Source organism: Rattus norvegicus, chromosome 2 (assembly GCF_021556685.1).
Source record: "Rattus norvegicus strain SHRSP/BbbUtx chromosome 2, alternate assembly SHRSP_T2T, whole genome shotgun sequence".
Taxonomy (NCBI): Eukaryota; Metazoa; Chordata; class Mammalia; order Rodentia; family Muridae; genus Rattus; species Rattus norvegicus.
This window is the reverse complement of record NC_141535.1, coordinates 81,380,616-81,393,226: the sequence shown is the minus strand read 5'-3', so window position 1 is coordinate 81,393,226 and position 12,611 is coordinate 81,380,616.

Genomic DNA, 12,611 nt, shown 5'->3' with positions numbered 1-12,611 from the left:
CCTGGATTGGTAGAATTAACATAATGAAAATGACCATTTTACCAAAAGCAATCTACAGATTCCATGCAGTCTCCATTAACATTCTAACACAATTCTTCACAGACTTTGAAGGAACAAACATATAGAAAAACAAAAAAGCCCAGATAGCTATAATGATCCTGAACAATAGAGGAACTTGTGTAGGTATTATTATCCCTGACTTCCAGCTGTACTACAGAGCAATGGTAACAAAAACTGTGTGGCATCGGTATAGAAACTCATCAATGGAATCAAAGACCCAGAAGAAAACCCATACACCTATAGTTATTTGATTTTTGGCAAAGAAGCCAAAATCATAAAATGGAAAAGAAAGAACATTTTTAACAAATAGTGTTGGTCTAACTGGATGTCTGCATGTGGAAGAATGCAAATATATTCATATTTATCACCCCGTGCAAAGCTCATGTTCAAATGGATCAAACACTTCAACATAAAACCAGATACAATCTAATAGAAGAGAAAGTGGGTAACAGCCTTAAACTCATAGGTACAATATAAAACTTCCTAAACAGAAAACCAATGGAACAGGGACTAAGGTTAACAATTAATAAATGGGAGCACATTAAGCTGAAAAGCTTCTGCAAGTCAAAGGATATCATCACCAGGACAGGAAAAAAAAGCCTATTGATTGAGAAAAGATCTTCGCTAACTTTACTTCTGACAGAGAGTTACTATCCCAAGTATATAAAGAAGTTAAGAAGTTTGACACTGATAATTCAAATAACCTAACTTAAAAATGGGGTGCAGAGCTAAACAGAGAATTTAACAGAAGGATCTTGAATGGCAGAGAAGCATTTAGAGAAATGTTCAACATCCTTACTCATCAAGGAAAGGCAAATCAAAACAACTCTGAGATGCTACCTTATACCCATCAAAATGGCTAAGATCCAAAACTCAAAGAACAGCACGTGCTGACAAGGTTAAGGAGCAAGGGGAACACTCCTCTACCACTGAGAGGAGTGCAAACTTGTACAACCACTCTGGAAATCAGTTCGGTGATTTCTCAGAAGATTGAGACAAAGGCATATACCTGGGCATATACCCAAAAGAGTCTCCACCATCCCATAAAGATCCTTGCTTCACTATGTTCATAGCAGCTTTATTCCTAATATCCAGAAACTGGAAACAACATACATGTTTCTCAACTGAAAAAGTGGATACAGAAAATGAGGTAAATCTACACAATGGAGTACTACCCAGCTATTAAAATCAAAGACATCATGAATTTCATAGACGAATGGATGAAACTAGAAAATAGCATCCCAGATCTAAAAGGACATGCATGGTGTATACTTACTTATAAGTGATATTAGGCATAAAGTATAAGATAATCAATAGACCCAAAGAAACCAAATAACAAGAAGGGAACAAGGAAGGTTAAACCTTTCTCAGAAGGGGAAACAGAATAGATATCAGAGGTGTATGGAGGAAGGGAAGTAGGTGGAAGAGGAAATGGAGAAGAAGCAAGAAGAGATCAAATCCTGTGTTGGAAGAGCAGAGGAGAGAGAAAGGTGATCAGCTGGTCTCTAGAAAGTGCCAGAGACCCGGGATGGGGAGATGCCCCAGAGGATCTAATAGTTACTTGTAGCTGTGATTCTTAGCAATGGGGGATATGAATCCTAAAGTGGCCACTTCCTCTAGTTAGAACTCTCAATGGAAGGTAAAGGACAGAAACTCACCCAAAAATCCCTAGACCCAAAATGTGCAGAGACAAAGATAAAGCAGAGACTTAGAGAATGGCCAACCAATGACTGACCCAAAATTGAGACCCATCCTGTGGGCAATAACTAATCCCTGACTCTCTCAATGACACTCTGTTATACTTACAGACAGGAACCTATCATAACTATCCTCTGAATGTTCTACCCATAACCCAGTGGAAAGAGATGCAGACTTAAAATTAAACATTAGTGGAAAAGTTGGGAGAAAGACTGAGGAACCCAAACTAGATAGAGACTCCACTAGAATACCAACAGAGTCAACTAACCTGACAGAGACTGAATCACCAACAAAAGAGCAAGGAATGAAGGGAGAGAAAACTGAAGTCAGAATGTAATATATGTGAGAAGAATATATGCACACACACACACGCACACACACACACACATACACACACACACACACACACACACACACACACACAATCACAAAGAAGCTATCCTAGAACTTTATCATGTCTGATGCTGCAATTTAAGTCATCACCACAAAACGCATCATAAAATGTCATAAATCTTAAAGTAGAAAACTCTGACATAACTTAAGCAATTATCTAACTTCATATGTTTCTAATGTACAATAAATAGTTTTCTTAAAAAATCAAGAAATGTGCTGTTTTTTTAACAGTTACTTTAAAACCCCAATCAAAAATTACAGATGTCAAGTTATGAATGTGCTCCAGGAACTTTGGGCTGGCAGTCCCTGAAGGATACATACAGTTCGACTTCTGAAAACTTTGAAAAAAAGCAAGAAGATCTTGTAGCTTCAATAAAACTATATTTATTAATAAAATGTTCCCCCAAACTTATAAATGGGACAAACATTCATGTAATTTTGATATAAAGATACACAGTCTAAAAGTCAATATTTTCTGACTACCTCTATGTGCCATTGTTTGAAGCGCTGATTACTATTAAGATCCAGACTATTTATAAGTTAGACTTCTAAATGACTAAGAAGTTATGCTGAAATTTGGCTGAGAGAGGTGCAATTATTTCCATCTGATTGGTCATTTTGCTCTTCTCCAGGGCATTTCAGTTTTTGCATCACATACTACTCTTATCAAACATAACGTTTCCTACTGACCACACATAATTGGTCATATATTCTCTGAGCCAATTTTCTCCATTAATAAATTAAATAACAACATGATGTGCACAGCCAATGCATTTAACAGTGTGTCACAGTACTAGCTTTTGAGATGTAGAGCTTTTGAGATGTAGATCTTTGTCTGTAGATCACACTACAAAGAAAGAAAGAAAGAAAGAAAGAAAGAAAGAAAGAAAGAAAGAAAGAAAGAAAGAAAAAAAAGAAAGGAAGAAAAAAGAAAGGAAGGAAGAGGAAGGAAGGAAGGAAGGAAGGAAGGAAGGAAGGAAGGAAAAGAGAAAGGAAGGAAGGAGGAAGGAAGGAAGGAAAAAAGGGAGGAAGGAAGGAAGGAAGGAAGGAAGGAAGGAAGGAAGGAAGGAAGGAAGGAAGGGAAAAAAGACCTATATAGAATTGATGTTTCTCAGCAGTGACCCAAATGAGCCATGGTGGGCCATTGAATCTATCAGATGAACCTAGTCTTACACTTGTGGTCTCACTACCTTAGATAAACAGTCATTCTCAGCACACTAAGAATTCTTTAGCCACACATGTTTTTGCAGAAAGAGACTGTATTGTCTGAAAGTAAATTCACTTCCTGTTCTGAATTAGAGCTGCTACTGTGACTATCAGTGAATTCTCTATGAAGTGAAGACATGAATGTGCCCCCAGTGAAAACTGTTATAAGGAATTAGAAGTGCCATGACTCAGCTTCACTGGCTGACATAAACCAAGCAGGCTTGAAGTCCTCTCAGCCAGATATTTCTTCTCTATGGAGACAAAATTGAAGCTGTTGTTTTAGAGAATTAGTTGTAGTGGTGACATTTCAAATTTCTAAGGCTGTGCATGAGAACACTGTGAGAGCTTATATTTTAGGGGCAGGGTTTCTAGGGAGTAAGAGACAACTCTGTGTGTGTGTGTGTGTGTGTGTGTGTGTGTGTGTGTGTGTGTGTGTGTGTGTGTGTGTGTGTGTGTGTGTGTTATAAATTGCAACAGTGGCCCAATACATGCTGGAGAGGTGGAGACTATAGCTGGATGTCTCAGTATAGCACTGAGAGCCTGAAAGTTCCCTGTAAAGCCACTAGTATTTAATCTACACCAGAGGCTACAGAAGCTGGAGTTTAGTCCTAGGGTGGTTGGCAGCAGCACTGACAGACCAGCTTGATCAAAGTGAAGGCAGGCAGGGCCATTTTATTTCCTGACATCTCTTCCTGTGTAGGATCACGGTTGGAAGTTTCTACCATGTTGAGAGTAGGTCTTCCACTCCTGTTAATCCTTTTTGAAAGCACCCTCACTACACCCTCTAAGTGACTCTATATCTGGTCAAGTTGGCAATCAAGACCAACCATCACAGATAATAAATATAATTTACTGGTGGTGATGGTGAGAAGTCACAACCCACATTGGCGAGCAAACTTTGTAAGAACACAAGGTTTTTCAATGCATTTCAGAACAGTTTGTACTTTAAAATGTAGTCTCGTTTAAAATTATGAATAAATAATCTTTGTAACCACTAAACATATATTCCCTTCTTATAAAAATAAACTCCTTGCTTTGGTTTATAAATAGTCTGATTAAAACCTCACCCCATGATAACACATGCAGTGTATAAAACATGAACTACTGTATTAATCTAACAAAATTAAATGGCAACAGAGATCTAAATCTGTAGAAACCTGTGCCGACATACTCCCATTTCTTCAAAATTATCAACAACAATCGTTATTCTAGATAAAAATAATAGACTTGAATTCCACTCATTTTCTACCAAAAGCAAATTTAAATATTGACATGTAATTTTCTCCTTTTATACTCAGAGTTAAAAATTTTGTCTTAGAAAAATAGTAGACATATACATTAAGTAGACTTCACATTTTATATAAGCAATGCAACAAAAACATGTAGAAATTTACAATGCTTTCTGAGATTAAAATTTCATATCTAGCAGAGCTAGTGACTTTCAATCGTTCCGCTCCCAGTATGGGTATATTATGAACACATCATAAAGTTCTGTACATTCTATAATTTCTGAAGTGTTTATTTCCATAGATTGCCTACATATAAAATAAAATTAAATACCAAATTTGCATGTAACCTTGCTCTTTCTACAGGTCTAGATTCCATGTCTTTTGGAGGCTGTCCATATGAAGCTTTCCCCTCTACTGTTATATTCGAGAATCTTCTGTCCTAAAATCTAGTGTTCTGATTCTCCTGGTTCCTTCTCAGCCTTGTGTATGCCTTTCATCTCCAAACCTTAACCAGCTTCAAAAGCGCATAGATGAATCACTCGAGGAGATAAAGAGTTCTGAGAATTATGCCCAAGGGCATAGAGGAACGTACTAGAATAGCAAATTGAACAAGGAAAGTGGAATTAAAACTCATGCTATAATAAAAGTGCCTGGGAATGAGTAAATACGTTAACAATTGTAACAAATCTTATTAAAACTTTAGGTAGTCTTTAACTTTGAAGGTTACCTTTATATTATGCATAAAGTAAACCAACAAATGAATAGAAGGCACACGATGGTGGCTTTCAAAGATAAGTGTTTCAAGTACATCAATAGCATCTATAGCATCTGGCTTTGCAGACAGTCAATGCTTTGTGTCAGAAAGTGGAGCATATGAGTGACCAAGCTTCCCTGCCTGCTGCTTAGATGAGAAATCAAGAGCCAGGAAGCACTACTGAATCTTTAAATCTGGATATCAACAAGACAATGAGAAGGTGCTGTGAGGTCTTGACCTCTGGCCTAAATGGTATTTTAGTTAATAATTTCAAAATAAAAAACTCTAAATATAAAAGGGATTAGTATAAGTATCAATTACAAGGGAACATCTTGGACTTTTTTAATTATAATATTTGTGTGTGTGTGTCTGTATACATGTATAAATATGCATGCGTGTGTTTGTGTGTGTACGTGTGTGTATGTATGCTCATCTGCACTTGCATGTGTGTATTGTGTTACATGTTCTTGAATGTACATGTGCATGTGCTTATATGTGTACTCTGTGTTCATGCATGTGTGTACATGTACATATGTCAATGTGTATGTGGGTTTGTATTACTGTGTGTGCATGTGTGTGTGTGTGTACACACATATATTCATGTGTGTAAGCTTTCATATGCTACAGGGTGTGAGTAGAGATCACAGGACCACATGGAAAAGTCACTTCTCTCTTTCTACAATGAGGGACCCAGGGATCAAAATCAGGTTGGTCCTCAAATTTGGCAGCAGACACCCTTCCCAGGTGAGTCAGCTCCCCAACTCTTGTAAGACACTTTAAAATATATTTTAACATCATCATCTAAAACTCAAAGGTTAAAAATATAACAAAACATGCAAAAATTCTGTTCACTCAAGGCATGTTTTCACCTGTAATCCCAGCCTTTGAAAGGGAAAACAGATCTGGGCTACAAAGAGAAACTCTGTGTCCAAACACCATAACTCACTACAAAACACATACTTACATGCACACTCAAACTGGCATGCTCTCACACACACATGCATACAAATACAAGAAAACACATACACATACATGCACACACACACATAAGTCACACAAACATACACACATAAATGCACACTAAATAAAGAAAAAGGCCACATCATCTGAAATCATGTCACATTGTGGTTTAAGTGATCATTTTATTGTAACTATAAAATTGCGTGCAGTGATTATAAAATTAAAAGAAAATTAATTTACATTTTCAACTAACTTATTAATAATGAAGATGAAAAGTCATGACATGAAATTAAACATAGACGGTATTGAATGATGCCAAAAATTAACATGTTTTACAGGTTAAACATTAGCATGTTTAAGTACAATGTGTCAAATGAATATTGAAGGGTAACATAGTCAGATCTTTATTTCTTTTTTTTAATTTTATTTAATCTTTTTTACAATCCAGATTTTATCCATGTCTCAGTCCTCTGATTGTTCCACTTCCCATACCTCCTCCCAGCCCACCCCTAGTCCCCCTGAGGATGTTCCCACCCACTTATCCCCACCCCAAAAGACCTCTCCACTCCCTGGAGCCTCCAGTCTCTTGAGGGTTAGGCGCATCTTCTCTGACTGAACCCAGACTGGGGAGTCCTCTGCTGTATATGTGTTAGGGGCCTCATATAAGCTGGTGTATGTTGGTGGTTTAGTATCTGAGAGATCCCGGGGGTCAAGGTTAATTGAGACTGCTGGTCCTCCTATAGGATTGCCCTCCTCAGCTTCTTCAGCTTTTCCCTAATTCAACATCAGGGGTCAGCAGCTTCTGCCCATTGATTGGGTGTAAATATCAGCATCTGACTCTCTCAGCTGCTTGTTGGGTCTTTCAGAGGGCAGTCCTGATAGGTCCTTTTTTGTGAGCACTCCACAGCCACAGTAATAGTACCAGACTTTTGGGGCCTCTTCTTGAACTCAGATCTTTATAAAACCTAAAAATTTTTTAGAGATTTCTCTCCTTAGTTGTTTCAGGTAAAGGCCTATAGAACACATTATGATTGCCCATGTCGTTGGCCATAATGAGAACATTATTACAACGTGTTCTTTTAAAGTTATTCCTCAGAGTAGTCACAATCAGTTATCTGTGAGAACTTTTATATTATATGTGAATTAAAAACATTATCGCTAGAAAAGTACATTTCTCTATCAAGCATCAAGGTAAAACCTATTCATTGAATGTGTTTATGTCATTATTTAATAAAAGATTTTTTTCCAGTTTTGAGATACTTTGTGAAGATTTATTTTATTTTCAACTCTGTGTGTGTATATTGTGTATACATGTATTGTGTGCACACACATATGTTTATATACATTGTGTCTGTGTGTTGTATATGTGTGGTGTATGTATGAGTACTCCTTAGTATAGTGTTCTTGGATTCTGTAAGAGGATGTTAAAACCCCTGGAGCTCAAGTTATAGGCAGCTATGTGCAGCCTTGTTTGCATACTTAACACCAATCCTTTAGAAGAGCAGAATGTTCTCTTGATTGAAGAACCATATCTCCATCTCCAGGATTATGAAAGGTTTTTTAATACTAAATCTCTATATATGGGCCCTGAATAAATTATAGAAATAAGGTAGCCACCTAGTAATTATTCATATTGAAATCTAAGTTTCTAAAAATATGTGATTATCTCTTTTTCCAAAAATAAGTTGCCAAGGGCTTTGAAAGGGTAGGATTTATAATAATGATGTTAGAAAATTTCTGACAGCTCGCCCATCAGATAATAATTATAAAACTTAAACACTTATTTAAAGCAGAATTAAAATGTGACAGAATATGACAAAAGTAAGTAGAGCTTTTGAAAAAAAGGTTATACTTCAAAGACATCTATTTCATTAGGTAAGAGCTATAGATTTACATTTGTGTGTGTGTGTGGACACATGCCCGTTCACTCAGCTATGACAGGAAAAACTTCTTATCTCTTCAAAGTGGTGGTTGTTAAAAGTTATCGCATTAAAGCAGATGAACAGAGGCATTTAAGGAAACTATCCTAGAAGTAAGAGAATCCCAGAAGAGCTGAGGTTAAAATTTAAAAAAAAAGTGAGAGACCAGGAAGATGACACAGCAAGTAATGGTATGTGCTGCCAAGGCTAATACGAAGGTCAGGCCCGGAAACCCACAAGGTAGAAGCATAGAGTTGTCCTCTGACCTCTGACCTCCTCTGATCTCTACATGTACTCCTTGGCATGCATAAGCCCCACCCCCATACATAAACACAGAAAACCAATAGATAATCAATAGATAGATAGATAGATAGTAGATGATAGATAGATAGCTAATAGATGATTGATAGATGATAAGTAAATGATAGAGATAGAAAGATGATTGTGGGATGATGTCACAGGTGAGGCAGGTATAAGATAGAAGGAGGCCTGTCATTGGACAAGAAGGAAGGATGGGACGGAGAAAGGTTGGAAGGAAGAGGAGGAGACTGGAATGGAAAGGAGGAAAAGGAAGAGAAAGGAGCAAGAGGGAAAGAACCCATGGCAGATGACGTTAAGATTCTGCTCTGTGTATTTACAGGTTGTTATTAATGTTCTTAAGGGATGGATGGTACTTGGCTTTGTATGTTTAGGTGAGTAATTATATCTTATCAATTGGGTCAAAGATTGTTGTGTTGTGTGCTCTTTCAGGTAGAGATTTAAGTGTAAGAAAGTGTGCTGCAGCTGGTCTAGGCCACCACAGAATTGAGATATGTGCTCCTGGCATGGAAACCTGCCTTGGGAACTAGATAGGTAGAGAGATTGCTGCCAGGCTCAGAGAGAGGCCTTCGGCAGTGTGATATGGGATGGAGCAGAGCGGATGAGACACTTTACTGACTGAGAATTAAGACATCCAGCAGATATCTTGGGGCACTGCGGTGCCAGACCTAATGGGATACAAGTTACTTTTTTATTTTTTATATTTTTACAACAACAGATGATAGATAGACAGACAGACAGACAGACAGACAGACAGACAGACAGACAGATAGATAATTGATAAATGTCAATATTAATTTTTGAGGAAAAATAAACCTTTTTGCCCACCCTTTTTGACACGTGGCCTCACAACCTTCCATGTACATGTTGACACTGCTAAACTACTCATCACACATGGAAAATTCAAGAAGCAGATAGAGGCAGAGGACAGTCCTCTTAAATGTCACATATTCCCGCTTTGATTTGCACATGTGGGGCTTGTAAATTCAATGGATTCCTGAACCCACACAGCGCAAGAGCCATGATGGGAACTTTTTGATCAAAATGAGAGCACAGAACTCAAAACTAGCAAAACAACTGAATACACAGAGAGGTAATTCAGTAGCATCAGTGTCCCAGAATAGGTAAATCATGACTGTAAGTGTAAACTCCTACTACAGCAGCATGTGGGCAAGACAGACACTCCTGAGAAATGATTAATGAAGTAACTCTTAGACGGTGAAAAAAAAAAAAACAGAACAGAGGCATAATGGAAACCATAGAAGATTTTATAATTTTAGTCAAAATAACTTGGGCTGGGATGTATTTCAGTAAAGGCATGATTGTCTAGCATTCAAAGAATCTTGGTTTCAATTGCCAAAACCAGACCAAGAACAAAGTACAAAATACAGCAACTGTCTTCTCAGTGGCAGAGAATTCACATCTGGTACTGTAAATCTATCACCTACCTATTGCTTTTAGGCCATGGAACATAGAACGGAACTTGCTAATACTCATTTCTCAAGCAAGTGCAATCTCTAGCTAGCGTCTTAATATTTGCCCTTATACTTACAGATAAGTACTGCTCCAACTCGTGAGCAAATACAGACTATTAAAGGAGAGCCACAAAGTGTCAAAATGCAGAACACAACCAATCAATTTGGTGGCACATCTGCATCACAATTCCCACACTTAAGGAGCATCATGGGAAAGGGGGCAAAAAGACTTTGAGAGCCAGAGGACTAGAACACTTGATGTCAGATTTTGTCTTCTATATATGATATGGTTGTTGTTCCCATGAGCACTCAACAATCCCTGAAACAATCCCTGAACAGTGACTACAGCAATTAGCATGCCAGCATGGACAGGGAAATCTCACAAGGCTCCATTCTAAATGAAGAGGTCTAAGCAATTAATGACTACAGACATAGAAAGAAAAAATGAATCTACTCCACAGATAGGCTCCATCATTGATTAGCCAATTCCAAGTGGTCAGCTATAAAAACTTCCTTGAAACAGCATTAAATGTCCTCAGCATGCTGGACTTATATGGTTGCTCGCACATACATATATTTCGGGCTTTGCAGCAATATTATCTATTTAAAGATGTCATAAATATGAGGGTTTGCAGATGAAGGTACAAGAGAAGTTGGGGCAAGCCAAAGCAGGGGGAAATGTTGTTAAAAAATACATATATATGAAATTTAAGAAAAAATAATTTTCGAACATCATCTAAAGAGAAAAACTGAATTCAATCCCTTTGTACAGTACATCTTCTGCACTGTTATGTTTTCAACAAGAAATTAGTAAATCAGCAGATATTCAAAAGCATAGAAATCTGGACACCGCCGGAACCTGAAGGAAACAGACCGGATAAACAGTTCTCTGCACCCAAATCCCGTGGGAGGGAGAGCTGAACCTTCAGAGAGGCAGACAAGCCTGGGAAACCAGAAGAGACTGCTCTCTGCACACACATCTCGGACGGCAGAGAAAAAGCCAAAGACCATCTGGAACCCTGGTGCACTGAAGCTCCCGGAAACAGCGGCACAGGTCTTCCTGGTTGCTGCCGCTGCAGAGAGCCCGTGGGCAGCACCCCACGAGCGAACTTGAGCCTCGGGACCACAGGTAAGACCAACTTTTCTGCTGCAAGAAAGCTGCCTGGTGAACTCAAGACACAGGCCCACAGGAACAGCTGAAGACATGTAGAGAGGAAAAACTACACGCCCGAAAGCAGAACACTCTGTCCCCATAACTGACTGAAAGAGAGGAAAACAGGTCTACAGCACTCCTGACACACAGGCTTATAGGACAGTCTAGCCACTGTCAGAAATAGCAGAAAAAAGTAACACTAGAGATAATCTGATGACAAGAGGCAAGCGCAGGAACCCAAGCAACAGAAACCATGACTACATGGCACCATCGGAGCACAATTCTCCCATCAAAACAAACATGGAATATCCAAACACACCAGAAAAGCAAGATCTAGTTTCAAAATCATTTTTGATCATGATGCTGGAGGACTTCAAGGAAGACGTGAAGAACTCACTTAGAGAACAAGTAGAAGCCTACAGAGAGGAATCACAAAAATGCCTGAAAGAATTCCAGGAAACATAAATAAACAAGTAGAAGCCCATAGAGAGGAGACACAAAAATCCCTGAAAGAATTCCAGGAAAACATAAATAAACAAGTAGAAGCCCATAGAGAGGAGACACAAAAATCCCTGAAAAAATTCCAGGAAAACATAAATAAACAAGTAGAAGCCCATAGAGAGGAGACTCAAAAATCCCTGAAAGAATTCCAGGAAAACACAATCAAACAGTTGAAGGAATTAAAAATGGAAATAGAAGCAATCAAGAAAGAACACATGGAAACAACCCCGGATATAGAAAACCAAAAGAAGAGACAAGGAGCTGTAGATACAAGCTTCACCAACAGAATACAAGAGATGGAAGAGAGAATCTCAGGAGCAGAAGATTCCATAGAAATCATTGACTCAACTGTCAAAGATAATGTAAAGCGGAAAAAGCTACTGGTCCAAAACATACAGGAAATCCAGGACTCAATGAGAAGATCAAACCTAAGGATAATAGGTATAGAAGAGAGTGTAGACTCCCAGCTCAAAGGACCAGTAAATATCTTCAACAAAATCATAGAAGAAAACTTCCCTAACCTAAAAAAAGAGATACCCATAGGCATACAAGAAGCCTACAGAACTCCAAATAGATTAGACCAGAAAAGAAACACCTCCCGTCACATAATTGTCAAAACACCAAACGCACAAAATAAAGAAAGAATATTAAAAGCAGTAAGGGGAAAAGGTCAAGTAACATATAAAGGCAGACCTATCAGAATCACACCAGACTTCTCGCCAGAAACTATGAAGGCCAGAAGATCCTGGACTGATGTCATACAGACCCTAAGAGAACACAAATGCCAGCCCAGGTTACTGTATCCAGCAAAACTCTCAATTAACATTGATGGAGAAACCAAGATATTCCATGACAAAACCAAATTTACACAATATCTTTCTACAAATCCAGCACTACAAAGGATAATAAATGGTAAAGCCCAACATAAGGAGGCAAGCTATACCC